Raw genomic sequence first — 14,198 nt, 5'->3', positions numbered from 1 at the left:
ATGGCACCCATACTTGGATGAGTTTAACATTATGTTAAAAAATTTCCCATACCGGACAAAACCGGAATGTCGGCAGAATTAAAGCAAAGTAATAGAGCCTCCTCGCATAGATAGAAACACAGGTTTCAAAAGAGTAAAGCGAGGAGGCCCACATTCTGGACAGCAGAGAAGTAAATGAGTGAAAGTTGCTTTCTTATAATTGCAGAATCTGCACTTTGGAGTTGTGGTGGACCCATTACTTCAGTTCGGTCAAAGGTAATTGACTGGAAGAGACACAACCAAGATGCTTCCCCTGCATGCCCTACTTAGTCTTTCAAATAGTACTGTAGACATGGAATTTCATATGAAGGAAGGATGAGATTATACTGTTCCTGTAGTAACAGTGTGTAGGTCTGCTTCCTTAGATTTTGCTGTGACCTCTTTTTTCATTAATTGTTAAATGCAGAACACTGTAAGCTGCCAGATTTTAGTGTGTCCAGATCAAGGGCTTGGTCGGAACATGCAGAGTTTAGGTAGCTGATCCATTGAAAATTCCCTGCAGTACTGCTTTTAATGACCCTGCTTTGGCCTGGATTATTTGGTAGTAACATCTGAAGAATTGGAATTTGCATGCTAGATCTTGTTTTACTAATCCAAATTCCAGCTCAATTTGAGCCTGCTGGATATAGCGGAATAGCTAAAATATTATTTTATAAATGGAGTCCATTTTAGATGGGAAGCCTTGTTGTCCATATGAAATTGTTGAAACTAATTTAGTCTTGATTACCCTTATAATAGCCTCTGCCGAGGGACTGTATAATTTTGTATTTGGTTTCCATGGTGTGAATATTGAACTTTGCATTTTTTTTTCTCATAAATCCTAAATGTGTCTGCGGATTGCTGGTTGCAGATAGCCAAACACCCTGATAGTTATACGTTTTGGTGTATTCTATTGTGGATGGGCTCAACTTCCAGACTTTCTTTGATTAGTCTTTGAGTTTACCAAAGACCATGACTTTAGGTTTATTTGGGTTTGCTGCCAGTATGTTGCACAATTCGTCAAGGGATCACTGTGGACCTATCTTTCTTTGGTCCAGGATAACTAAGTTGTCTGGGTGTTGTAGAATATGAATTTTGTATGAGCTAATCCTTGGAGAGAATGATTTGGCCTTTGCTATTGAGATCCACAGGTCAGCAGCATACAGATTCAAAATAGCGGGACCAATAAGCAACCTTGTTTTTATGTCCCTATTTGGAAAACATTTTTGGCATACCTTATTTCCTTGGTCAAGTTTCACTCGGACCCACGTATCTGAGTAAAGTGAAATAATTGCTTTGAGCAGAGGTTGGGGGAATACCCCGGTTGGCTAGCTTCTTCCATAGTATACGCAGGTCCACTATATTAAAAGCCACAGAATAGTCTACAAAGCATTCAAAAATTAGAGCTTGCGAAGAACCGTTCGATTTCTGGGCAAGGTATGAAAATATGACAACGTTGTCAATAGTTGAGGGATTTTTGCCTGAACCCAGTTTGATAGTAGGGTATTAGGGTCCCTTTTTCTTCCCACTCTTCCAATTCTTTTAGCAGGATTCTTGCATAGGCTTTGGCCTCTACATCTAATAAGGCAACCATGCGGTAGTTGGACAGGTTTTTTGTGTTCCACTTTTTGTGCTCCACACATGTTTCTTGTAATAAGCAATTGCCCTTTTTGTACGTAGTGTCTTGTGGACTGTTGACAGGGGCGTAGCTTCAAGGCGGTGTTTAGGGTGTTACACCCCCTAATAAATGTATTATTTAGTAATTAGTTGGGTACAGGAGCTTGCAGTCGGGTATGGTAAGGTGTCTGTCAGATTTCACCTGGGGTTTTTATATACTCACTCAGATAAAAACACACACATTCTAGTGTTTTAAAGGTTTTAAAACATAGGTATTTTACAAAACACTGCGTACCCTCACAATCCGCATTCCTTTTCCTTGTTCCTTATGCCCACCCTCATACGCTGCTTCTTATATAATAGTTAATGTGTTGTCAGAAAATCTGAATCCCCCAGCACCACACCAGTCTTACAGACCAAGCTACGCCCTGGCTGTTGACAAAGTGGCAGAATTTTGACTAGTTATTGCGCCCCATTAGTGCATGAACTCTTAACCACTGTTCTTCTTAGCGTCTCTTTTAAGCCTCCCAGAGGGTTTTCCTGTATAATCTCCTCATTTCGGTTACGATGAGCTTCACATTTTCATTTGTTGTATCTAACTTATGTATCTTATTTGATTTCCATAAATTTGCTTTGTCTTTTTTAACCGCATGCGTGCGGGCGGAATTCCGCTCGTACGCGGAGATTTTTAAAAGCGCATGTTACGTGACGAGCTGGGCTCGTCATCAGCGTACCAGGAGGCTACCTCATGACGAGCCCAGCTCGTCATCAGCGTGGAAGGGGTTAAGCATATGGTTACACCAGGGTTTTTTGGTCATGAGGCCGGAAAAGGAATTATGTTTAATCACGTGGTTACATCCATTTCCCACTAATGTGTTATAAATGAAGGTAACTATATAAGACCATCTTGTCATGCGATCCCAGCCCTTTTTGGAGTTTGGCAGGGGGAGTGTTTGTGTATATTCGGATTGCCAGCGTTTAAACTACTCTTTTGTGATTTTACACCATCTTATTCTCTTGATCGCTTTATGGTTTTCAGAGCCAATTAAGGACCAGATTATGGGCAGGGTTATTCCTACTTCGTGTTTAATGTCAAAACAAGCCACTAAAGGATAGTGGTCATTTTCTCTTCGCTGCGAGGTTGACAGTTTCCTGCAGTGCTTGCTAAGAAGTTTGGTTGTAAAAATGTAATCCAGCGTGAACCTCCTAATGTGAGTACTAGAGGTTGAGTTATGTCCAAGATGCGCCTCCTAAAGGGAAAATGGTTATGAGCCTGAAGAATAGATTGTAGTTTGTGTTTTTTTCTATGAAAAGCTGTTAAAATTCAAGACTTTTTGCAACAGATTTTTCAAGTTAAAGTCGCCTACAAATAAGGTCTTGTGAGCTGGAAAGCTACAAAGCAGGCATTCCAGTAAATCACAGAAGATAATTAGTGTTTCCTCTTTAGACTCTTTAAACAAATTCAAGTAGACATTTATTAGGAGTATTGTCTTGCTTAATGATCCCACATTAACTTTTCTCAAAATTAACACTTAACATATTGGCTTTTGTTCCACTATTTTTACATTTGCAATCATAGCTGTGGAGACGTAGATCTTTAGACCACCTGAGGGCTTCCAGTGTATTTTCTTTCTGCAGAGGAATATAATTCCTGGTAACGTCTATTGGCACTGAGCACAGGCTCCAGGTTTCTTGCAGTCAATTATATGTCCCAAGTCTTAAGAAAGTTTAGAGTGTCTTTTTGTTGGATACGTTGATTTATCCCTGCTACAGTCTACGATATAAGTGTTAGGTGTTTGCTGTTTTCTTATCATGGATGTTGTGAAGGCTGTTATTAGGTGTTTGTCTGCCTCTTTGAAGCTAGCGTGGGCCCCAGCTTGCTCCAGTCAGCAACCGATCATACTTTTTGAGTATCAACCAGGACCCACTTTCTTATGATATTTGTGCTAAGATGGATACAAAGTTTAGGAGTCCCGATGAATACTTCAGTAGTAAAGTGTCTTATGCCTTTTAGAATGTTGTTTCCACTTGAATGTTCATTATTTTTTCCGTGTCGCTGGCTGAGTTTAACACTAGGAGGTATATTTCTGGTTCCACAGGTTTGATTTCAATATCCCATTGTGCAAGTGTTTGTGGTTCAGCGAGAATCTGGTTTGCAATTACCCTAGAAGACCAACATTCTTAGCAAGTACAGCAGGGAACTGGCAATCCCGCAGCGAAGAGAAAACAACTACTATCCTTTAGTGGTTCAGTTGCAAGCGCGTTTGACAGCGACAAAACGTATTCTTGTAATATCATCTGATTTTATGTATCTTAAAGTGAATAAGTACTGTAGGGGTGGGAATATGTTAGCCCTGTTTACTATATCTTGCCTTCCTCTTGATATGTATCCTGGAGTGAAAATTAATTGTGAGGAATTATTCAATGATTCCTTACTGGGGCTGCCACTGCCTATGTATATGTCTTTTTTGCCTGTTTGTTCTTGAAAAGTAACATGTGGTGAGCATCCCTCCAAGGTGCGGATACTACCAGCTTTCTTTGTGCATGGTGGAATTACAATGTTATCTGGTCGACTTATTTCACTGAGAGCAATATGCTCAGGGGAAAAAGATTATTAATAGCACAGGCATTTGTTGTGATTGAACCAATGTCTCCTTGTTGATGTGAATTTCCCGTGCAGCAGGCCGGTGGGGGTAACCCTTGTGGCTATGTGACTCCTGTCTTTGTACGCGGTTGGTGTGAACTAGGAAAGTAGTTCTAGCAGGATAAATATACAGAAATAAACAAGAAGCACACTTTTTATCTGTGACCTCTGGCGGAGTTACTTGGCTGCTATAATTCTTTCAATATTGAAAAAAAAACGTATGAAATATATAAGTGTAATTTGTGAAAGTTTGCTGTACAAGATCAAGGAGGACACTAACTTCCAGGTGACTTTTTTCCTTAATGAAATAGTATTTCTAAGCAACAAGTGGTGAGTCACGGCACTTTAATTAATATTACAATCAGTCCATTTATAATGCAGACTTGTATGCAAAATAAGACTCAAAATGATAACAAAAAATAGGTGAATAAGGTGTCCACAAGTGACGGATAATAAGCCCTTTTTTGGGCAACAGTAAAAAAAAACATCTGTAGGCCCCAAACAGTGAATTCATATTAAACCAACTAGTACATTTCACAAATTAATTGAATGCAAAATTGGTTTTGTGGTCTAAACCCCAATGTTTTTTTATGTCTCTTTCTTTAAGATGAGTGGTGTTGGTCAAAGATAGTAAGAATTGACGCGTTTCGGCCTCCAAATATAGACTCCTCAGGACAATGTGGGACCAAGATCACCCAAGCTACAGTTGTTTGAAAATAGAATAAGGAGCTTTCTGGTGTGGAAACTCTCACGTACCAATGCGGGTTTCAGGGCCAAATCTCAGCAAAGGGACATATGAAAAACCCAAGCGGCACAGGAAATGTGTGTCCTTCCAAGTTGTAAATGATAGCTGTAGTGGCAGCTAACTCTAGGCGATGATCTTCCAAATGGCATAGAATTATCCTAGAAGCGGAGTTGGGTTGCTCCTGTGATCCACAACATTTCTGCAATGTCTTACTGTGGTTCCTTCTTCGCCTTCACTTTGTTAAATATTGGGAAGTACATACTCCTTGATGCCCGTTTGTTCACCTCTGTGTTTTCCGTCTTTAACTGGTGTTCATAACTCACCCTAGTTTTCCTGTTTTTTCTTAATCTTTTTTTCTCCATCCTTGTTAGGATTCTAGTTGTTTGTACTTGTTCCTGTTGATCCTTAACTATAGTTGATTTAGTCTCTGTGTTCGTAGATTCTGAGGTTACTACTGCTGCTGGCAGAGAATCGTCTGCTACTGATAGTTGCTGGCTACTGCTTATAGAGGGGCAGTTGAGGCCCATACTACCTTGTCCTATCTGTTGACAATTCTTCTCAGTTGGCGATTTTATATTTGCGCTTGTAAGGGGTTCGTAAATATTGAAAAGAAGAAATGCCCATCCAAGTAATGTAGAAATTACTTTTAATCGTAGTAACAACCTCTGGGACACACAGGTCCTATGCCATCTCTAACTGCACTGATCTCCCCTGGATTCCACGCTCCAGAATCAGGGAAGAATCCGTGCATGTTCCATGGAACACAAAGATTATAAGTAATCATAATACAACACATCTCCCCCCCCAAACAAAAATAAAAAAATGAAATGAAAATAAAATAAAATAAAATAAATGAATAAAGATACTATTCACAATGATAATCCTTTTGCCATTTTGGCTTGGAAATAATACGACCTGACAACCTTCTAATCGCAGGATTGTAAAGGTCTGAAGTGTCAGCAGCAACAATACCTGAATTTTTAAAAACAGAAACACTAACATTGTTATTATTTTTCATCCAGATGTTGCATTCTAAATCATTGCACAGTTACTTTCCTAGTGTTCTACTTCCGTCCATCATTCAACCATACACAATTACCAACAGCCTGCAGGACTTCTTTAGGTTTGGACCACTTGGATTAACCAAACCTTTGATTCATCGCCAATGAAGTTCTCACCCAATCACCACTTTTGAATTTATGAACCTGACCTCTAATTATTTCATTGTGTCTTTGAGCAAACTTGCATTGATATTCAAACACCCTACTCTCGAAAACTTCCTTAGGATCTTGCTTCAAATTCGTTCTGCACATCCAGGCAGGTGTCACTTTGCTACCCGCCATTCGTCCCTTAAGGAGACTGAAAGGAGTCTCTAGAGTGGCAGTATGAGGTGTGTTGCAGTAACTCCAAATCATTTTTTTTAACAGCAGTCTTACAATCCACTCCCTCAGAATCAGCTAATTGAATACATTCTTTTAAAACTCGGTTCAACCTTTCAACCATACCATTTTCTCTTGGATTATAAACAGCTGTTGTGTAATGCGTTATAACACACAACTTTAAATAGTCTTGAAACTAAGAGGCAAACAATTGTGGACCATTGTCTGTGGTTATACTTTCAGGATAACCTTCCCTGTGGAAAATCTCTTCACAAAAACTGATGACATTAGCAGACCTGATGTCTTCCACAAATGCAACCTCTGGCCATTTGGTGTAATAATCCATTAGAACAAAAGCATATTTCCCTACAATACCATCAATACTGAATGGACCACAAATAACCATAGCTAATTTTAACCAAGGCTTCTCTGGAAACTTAGTGGGAGTAATAGTGGTGTCTTGAGACACGTGAGATTTATCACTACACATGCATGCAACGCAATTCCTCACACATCTTTCGATATCATTGTCCATGCCAGGCCACCAGAAATCACACCTTGCTCTCCTTTTCATGCTTGACATACCAGAATGTCCTTCATGCAATCATTTCTAATAATCTAGAACGTAATCCAGTAGGTACAACCAATTTGTCTGCTCTCCTCAAAACACCAGATCCAGATTCAAAAGATAGCTCAGACCACACCATCTTGTACTCTGTTAAATTCTTGTCGTTTAACCAGCATCGATTGTGACATTCTGACAAATAAAAAATCACACGTTGTAATGTGAGATCATCCAATGTAGCTTGTTTCCATTCTTCCACTCAAATTGCACCTTTGCATGCTTCCCCAACTGTGGCCACTAACCATTCTTCATCAAGTTCATCTAATATTTCACGTTCACTTGCACATTCAGGAAAAGGTAAATGCGACAAACAATCAGCTTTAACATTAGGCCAGGAACATACACAATGTGGAAATCCCACTCCTGCAACCTATAAAGCCACTTAGCTATTCTGGGGGTGGCTTTCCAGGTACCCTTTGTAGTAAAGATATCTAGCAATGGCCTATGATCGGTTCTTAATTTAAAATTTGTGCCCCATACTTAGGTCTTGAAATAGTTAACACCCCAAAAACAGGCAAGGGTCTCTTTTTCATTGACTGAATATGTAGTTTCCGCACCTCTAATGGTGCGGGAAGCAAAAGCCACAACCCATTCAATGTTGTCATTCTTTTGAATCAAAACCGCCCCAAACCATATGCACTGGCATCAACTACAATGATGGATTTGTGATGAGGATCAAAAGGTTTACGGGCTACAGCTTTGGTGATTTCATTCTTTATGCTGTCAAATGCTAACTGACACTCAGGATCCCAAACAAAATTGACTTCTTTCTTCATAAGAAGTCTTGAACAGTGTACTTTGGACACAAAATGTAATACAAATTTAGGATAATACTCAGCCAACCCCAGAAAAGAACGTAATTGTTCTTTATCCGAAGGTGGTGGAGCATTTTCAATGGCTACAAGTAAATTCTTTTTAGGTTTGACTCCGTCCGCAGACAAGTATGTCCCAAATAATCAATTTGAGTTACAGCAAACCTGCATTTTTCAGGAGATACAGTTAATTCCGCAGATTGATTTAATTAATTATATTTACAGAATGTTTCCAGGATTCAGATCTCCTGACCTACACATTTTAGAGAAATTGCCAATTTTGTTGCACTTAAAACAAGTGACATTTGTAGCAGGTCACCATGGAGTGTCGGCAGAGAGTCTAAAACTTCCACATCTAAAACAAAAATGTTTACTAGCTGGGAAAGGCATTCTAGCATTGTAAAATTTAGTACGTGAAAAATTCTGTACATTACCATTTTCAATGGACAAATTAGATTTTAATCTCTGTTTACTAGCTTCTTTGAGATTTCTAGATGCCTCATTTAAAATTCTGGGTTTGCAATCAGCAACAACACATACATCCATTGTTCCCAGCAAGGTGCGCGGCTGGGCGGCCGTGCACCTCTGTTCTCCCGAACGCGTAGTGCTGTGTGTGAAGCTCGCACACACAGAACATCCCGAAAGAGCGTTTCTGCGCCGAAAGGAAGAAAATGCTCATCCCGTGGCATTTCTATTCTAATTAGAGCAGTGCTGCCGGGCAGATTGTGGTACTTTTGAAAGTATTTATGTTAATCACAGCGCCCATCAAGGGCTGCATTTAACATAAATACGTTCAAACAGCAAACAATCAGCCCCACAGCTGCGCTTTCTTTAGAAAAGAAATGCAGCAAGTCTACAAACAATCATCTGAAAGCACAAGTTTGCGCTTTTAAACTTGCTGCATTTCTTTTCTAAAGAGAGCGCAGCTGTGGAGCTGATTGTTTGCCTTTTGAAAGTATTTGTTAAATGCAGCCCTTGATGGGCACTGTGATTAACATAAATACTTTCAAAAGGCATGCAATCAGCCCCGCAGTTGCACTGCATTAAGAAAAGAAAATACAAGGTGAGAGTCCTTACGTCACGGGAAAGCCAAAGATGAGGGTGGTGGCTGTCAGCCTAGCAGCGCGGGGCTCGGTGCAGAGGGTCACTTGGGGCGGGGCGGCCTGGTCTGCGCAGCCCATGGCTCCCATGTCCTTTTCCAGTCTGCCCAGAGGCCGAAAGGTGGCTCTGTCCACGCTGGGCGTGCTTGTTGCTGGAGGGGCTGGCTTAGTCCTGGCTCTACACATATCGTTAAAAGCCAGTGATTTAGAGCTTCATCCTCCAAAGTATCCTTAGAGCCACAACGGTCCTTTTTTTCTGCCTTGGATCACAGCAGTGTTCGTCGTGGTTATCAGGTATACAAACAGGTGTGTGCTGCCTGCCACAGCATGGAATACCTGGCCTTCCAAAATCTGGTGGAAGTCAGTCACACAGAAGCGGAAGCAAAGGCTTTAGCAGAGGAGTGTGAAGTGAATGACGACCCTGATGAAAATGTAGATAGGTTTACCCGGCCAGGCAAGCTGTCTGATTACTTCCCCAAGCCATATCCTAATGCGAAGGCATCCCAGACAGCGAACAATGGTGCATTGCCCCCTGATCTGAGCTACATTGTCAATGCTAGGTACGGTGGTGAGGATTACGTCTTCTCTCTTTTGACTGGCTACTGTGATGCTCCCACAGGGGTCACCAAAAAAAAATGGCTTGTATTAAAACCCCTAATTTCCTGGCCAGGCTATTGTCATGGCACCGCCTATTTACAATGAGATCATGGAGTTTGATGATGGCACTACAGCTACCATGTCTCAGGTCGCTAAGGATGTATGCACATTCCTTAGGTGGGCAGCTGAGCCAGAACATGACCAGCGAAAGCGCATGGGACTGAAGGTTTTGATGATTGGTGCAATCCTTATTCCCATGGAGTACTATTTGAAGAGACAAGTGGTTCGTATTGAAGAGCAGGAAGATTGAATATAGGCTGCCTAAGTAAAACGTCCAAAGCGCACCACCTCAGCAATCAAATGCTCCATTATTTGGCGCCATATGCAGTTGGTTACAACGCCGTGGTGCAAATGACTATATAAAGCCTTTCATCTCCATCTAAATCCCCGAGCAGGAGCCCGCAGAGTCACAAGGAACTTGTATCTGTTAAAATTATTATTGTTCATGGCTCTGCTGTTTTTCTTCTTTTACTTGTCATCCTCACTGGTGTGGTCTACAAAACCCAATCATCACCTGGCTTTGAACAGAAGGGACTTGGGAGGAGGAGAGAATGTGGGGTCAAATCAAATTGATTGTGTTCTTCTTTTGATTCTCATAAGAGGGAGGCAAATAAATTCAAACAGTGTCTATTTAAAAAAAAGAAATGCAGCAAGTTTAAAAGCACGAACATGAGTTTTCAGATGATCCTGGATCCTGAAACACAGGTTATGCTTTTAAATTTGCTGAAACGCCCATAGGGCTAAAAGCACTTCAATAGTTAACCCCTTCGGTAGCACAACATGTAGGTAGAACTCTAGTTCACTGGAAGGGCTGGGATAAGGTGATCAGTGGTTGGTTATTGGGCACCTCTCTTTTGACACACAAGCACTCCATTATTTCCACGCACATCTGTGAGCACGACTAGCGGCCTGGTCCCCATAGCACAGCAACTAACTCCTGCCCAGCAAAGCGAGGTAGGTGGAGTAAAAAGCTGAGCAATAGTTTTCACTACCTGTTTCCACACAAGTCTGCAGAACATGATTGGTGCACTGGCCTCCTTAGCACAGCAGCTAACATCGGCACAGCAGCTATCCCATGCACTGCATAGCAGAGTGCGGTAGGTGCAGCGAAAGGCCGGAGCACTATTTTCCACTACCTCTGTTTTCACACTAGCCTACAGAGCACTATTAGCACCCTGGTCCCATTAGCACAGCAGCTAAAACCTGTACAGCAACTCACCACTACACAGCAGTGCGAGAGAGGTACAATGCAAGACCGAGCACTAGTTTTCACCACCTGTTTTTCCACACAAGTCCACTGAGCACAACTAGTGGCCTTCTCTCTTTAGCACAGCAGCTAAACTCTGCACAAAAGCTAGACCCTGCACAGCAGCTAACCCTTTCACACTAGAGCGAGACAAGTTTAACGCAAGACTGGAGCCCTAGTTTTCACTACCTCTGTTTTCCAAAAAGTCTGCAGCGCATGACTGGCGCCCTGGTTCTTTTAGAACAGCAGTTAATCTCTGCAAAGCAGCTAAACTCTGCATAGCAGGGTGAGGCAGGTGCAGCACAAGGCTAGGGCACTAGTTTCCACATAAACACCCCATGTATTTCCACACAAGTTTGGGTCTAGTTGCTCCCCTGATCACAGCGTCCGTCATGGGCTGCATTTAACATAAATTCTTTCAAAAGGCAAACTATCAGCCCTCCATTTAGAAAAGAAATGCAGCAAGTTTTATATAGTGCTAACTCAACCCAAAGGTATTGGAGCGATTTACATGATTTATTTCATTATTTGTATTTATGGGGAGATTAATTGATTTGCAGAGGATCACAGGATTAATCTGACCCGAGACTCAAAACCCACCCCCTAAATCAGCAGCTCGAGCATTAAGCCACAACCTCTACCACAAGAGCAGAAGCATTATCAATATTATATATAACTTTATGCCACAAACAACCGTTGACAACGCTAATAGTCCCAGCTTTTTGTAGGTGTAATGTTACTTGTATTAAATATCTGATGCAATGACAGAAGAAGCCAAATATCAGTCCACTGGCACACTATGCTAAGCACAGATTTTTAGCTTAATTGTTTTTAAGCCATGCCCTTAATTGCATCGGTCATGCCCCTTTGAGAGACACCCAGTTTTTTCATCCCACTTAAAGCCATGGTCTACAAGAACGGTCGGGTTGTTGGCGCACATAGCCTTGGCTGCAGCGCACAGAGACCTTACTCTGCCGCACCCAGAGGAAAAAAAGTAGAGGGAACCTTGCATACATCACCTTTTTCTTTGTTGTGGTCATTACTTAATTCTTTGACGTAACGAGAGGTATTTTCAACTCTCCTGGCTACCTCAATGGTTTTTTGTAAGGACGGGTCTTTTAATTCAAATAACCTTTCCTGAATCTTGGTATTGTTGGTTCTATTTATGAATTGATCTCTGATAATTTCTTCATGAAGATCCTTGAATCTGCATGACACAGCTAGAGTTCTTAACACAGCAACATATTGTTCAACGGTTTCCCCAGGTAATTGCGTTCTAGAAAATAATTTATGTCTTTCAACAACTATACTGGTTTTTCTGCTGTAGTTATCCTCTAAAGCTTTCAACGCTTCTAGGTACTCGTCAGAAATATATTGTTCACTATTCGAGCTATCAAAGACAATCTCTTCACCACTCGAACTACCATCATCACCTTCACCAACACGACTGGTGGAATTAACAATCCCAGGTTTGGGTAACACTTTCCTGCCTTCAACTCCCAGATTATTTTTTAAGAGCCAATTTGCGTGACGCTAAAAAGGTTTCTCCGCGTATTGCCTCAAGATAAGTTTAAAAAGATTCCCGCCAATCCTCTTATGCCATGGGAGGAATGCCGGGATTTTGCAAACATTTTGGCGAAGCTAATACTAATGACGATTCCATACTAAAGAAGAAAAATGCTATTAACAACTAAGATGAGAACATTAATAAGCAATAATACTACATAGAATTACAGAATAATTCAAGCTGAAGAAAACAAGAAAAATAAATAAATATACAAGTCCCACAAAATGCTGAATGAGACTACCTAAAAGGAAGAAATAACATAATAAATTAAAATAAATAAGGTAGCCACCATTGTCAGAAAGACGCTGTTTGGAAATGTTACACTGAATTGACGTACTGTCAAGAATTAATTTTTTTACTGATTCCTAAAAAAATCTGTCCCAGAGGTTGACGCAGGGTATCTGCAAATCCTGCTCGTCACCACTATTGAAAAGAAGAAATGTCCATCCAAGTAATGTAGAAATTAGTTTTAATCGTACTAACAACCTCTGGGACACGCAGGTCCTATGCCATCTCTAACTGCATTGATCTCCCCTGGATTCCACGTTCTAAAATCAGGGAAGAATCCGTGCATGTGCCATGGAACACAAATATTATAAGTAATCATAATACAACAGTAAACATATGTTGGAATGGGCTCTAGCTGGTTCCTTGATTAGTTGAGGACCTGTCTCTGTTGGTAAGAGTAATTTCTTTTAAATTCTCCACCAGGAGCGCTAGCGTGTCAGGAAGGCTACAGAGTTGTCCACGAGGGGGACACATGCACAGTAACCGGTTACCCTAAGAGCAGTTGAACTACTTAATTTATTTTCAAAAGAATTGATTTTTATATTCAGTGTAGCTATGCTATTTGGCAGGGATTACATCAAGTTCATCTGTGGTTCTAGTTTGTGACTGCCAGTTTAGTGCATTAGTTACTGCAAGCAGGGTCAAGTTAAAATGTCAATATTGAAGGGTCCATCAAGGTGGTACCGTTCAGGGTTGGTTAACTTGCCACCTTTCCTTTGTGTTGCTTCAGTTTTGTCAAGCAGCCTGAAATCTGCATTACCTATTGCACAGCTAACTGAGCAATCCGTTTTATTGTCCTCTAAGTTGCCTTCAAGAACGCCTTCTTGAGGAGAAATAGAAGATATTTCTATCGTGGATATATCAGCCAGTTTCCATAATTTATCATTACTATAATGCACTTGAGGGGCAGTCTCTATCTTTGAGTAGAGAGGTATGTTGGAAGGGTTTCCCCAAGATTTTCCATGTGTTGCTCTGCGTCCCTTCTTGTGTTATTTGTCTCCAGATTTTTGTTCTCCGTAATCCTGCAAGTTGAGGGTTAGAGCCCTTGGTCGCAAGTTCTTAGTTTTTATTTTGAAGAGCCTGTGCTGTGACCAACAAACATAACAGACCATGAGTGAGCACTGAACGAACACAACCCAAGTACAGATAACACAACAGGGCCCGTTGCGAGTCTTCCAGAGCAGCATGCCTGAGGAGGATTGTGTCCTGGCTAAGTGGCTACTGTTCCCACACCCAAAATGACTGCCTGTGAGAATACCGCTCCTGATTTTACAGATTGGAGGAATCAATCCAATAAATCCAAGGGCCCCAGGGGGAGTGAGAAGCAGAGGCTTGTGGTTCAGTGAACACTACCAACCATCCTGCTGTGTCCCTACAGCCTGCCCTGACCGCCAACACCCTCTCTACCTCACCGCCCCTGAAAAGGTGAGGCCCCCACTTTCACATTTACCACCTACTATAAACCTGGTGGTATGAGACGAAAAGTCTCTGGAATAAAAA

The 14,198-nt window shown here is 41.3% G+C and overlaps 1 pseudogene; it reads left to right on the top strand.

Moving 5' to 3' along the window:
* The first annotated feature begins 8,935 nt into the window (after positions 1–8,935).
* Positions 8,936–9,866, top strand: LOC144775923 (cytochrome c1, heme protein, mitochondrial pseudogene; annotated as a pseudogene).
* Positions 9,867–14,198: the final 4,332 nt, after the last annotated feature.

The sequence above is a fragment of the Lissotriton helveticus genome, chromosome 1_1 (genome assembly GCF_964261635.1).
Source record: "Lissotriton helveticus chromosome 1_1, aLisHel1.1, whole genome shotgun sequence".
NCBI lineage: Eukaryota > Metazoa > Chordata > Amphibia > Caudata > Salamandridae > Lissotriton > Lissotriton helveticus.
This window is presented reverse-complemented; position numbering and strand designations above follow the sequence as displayed.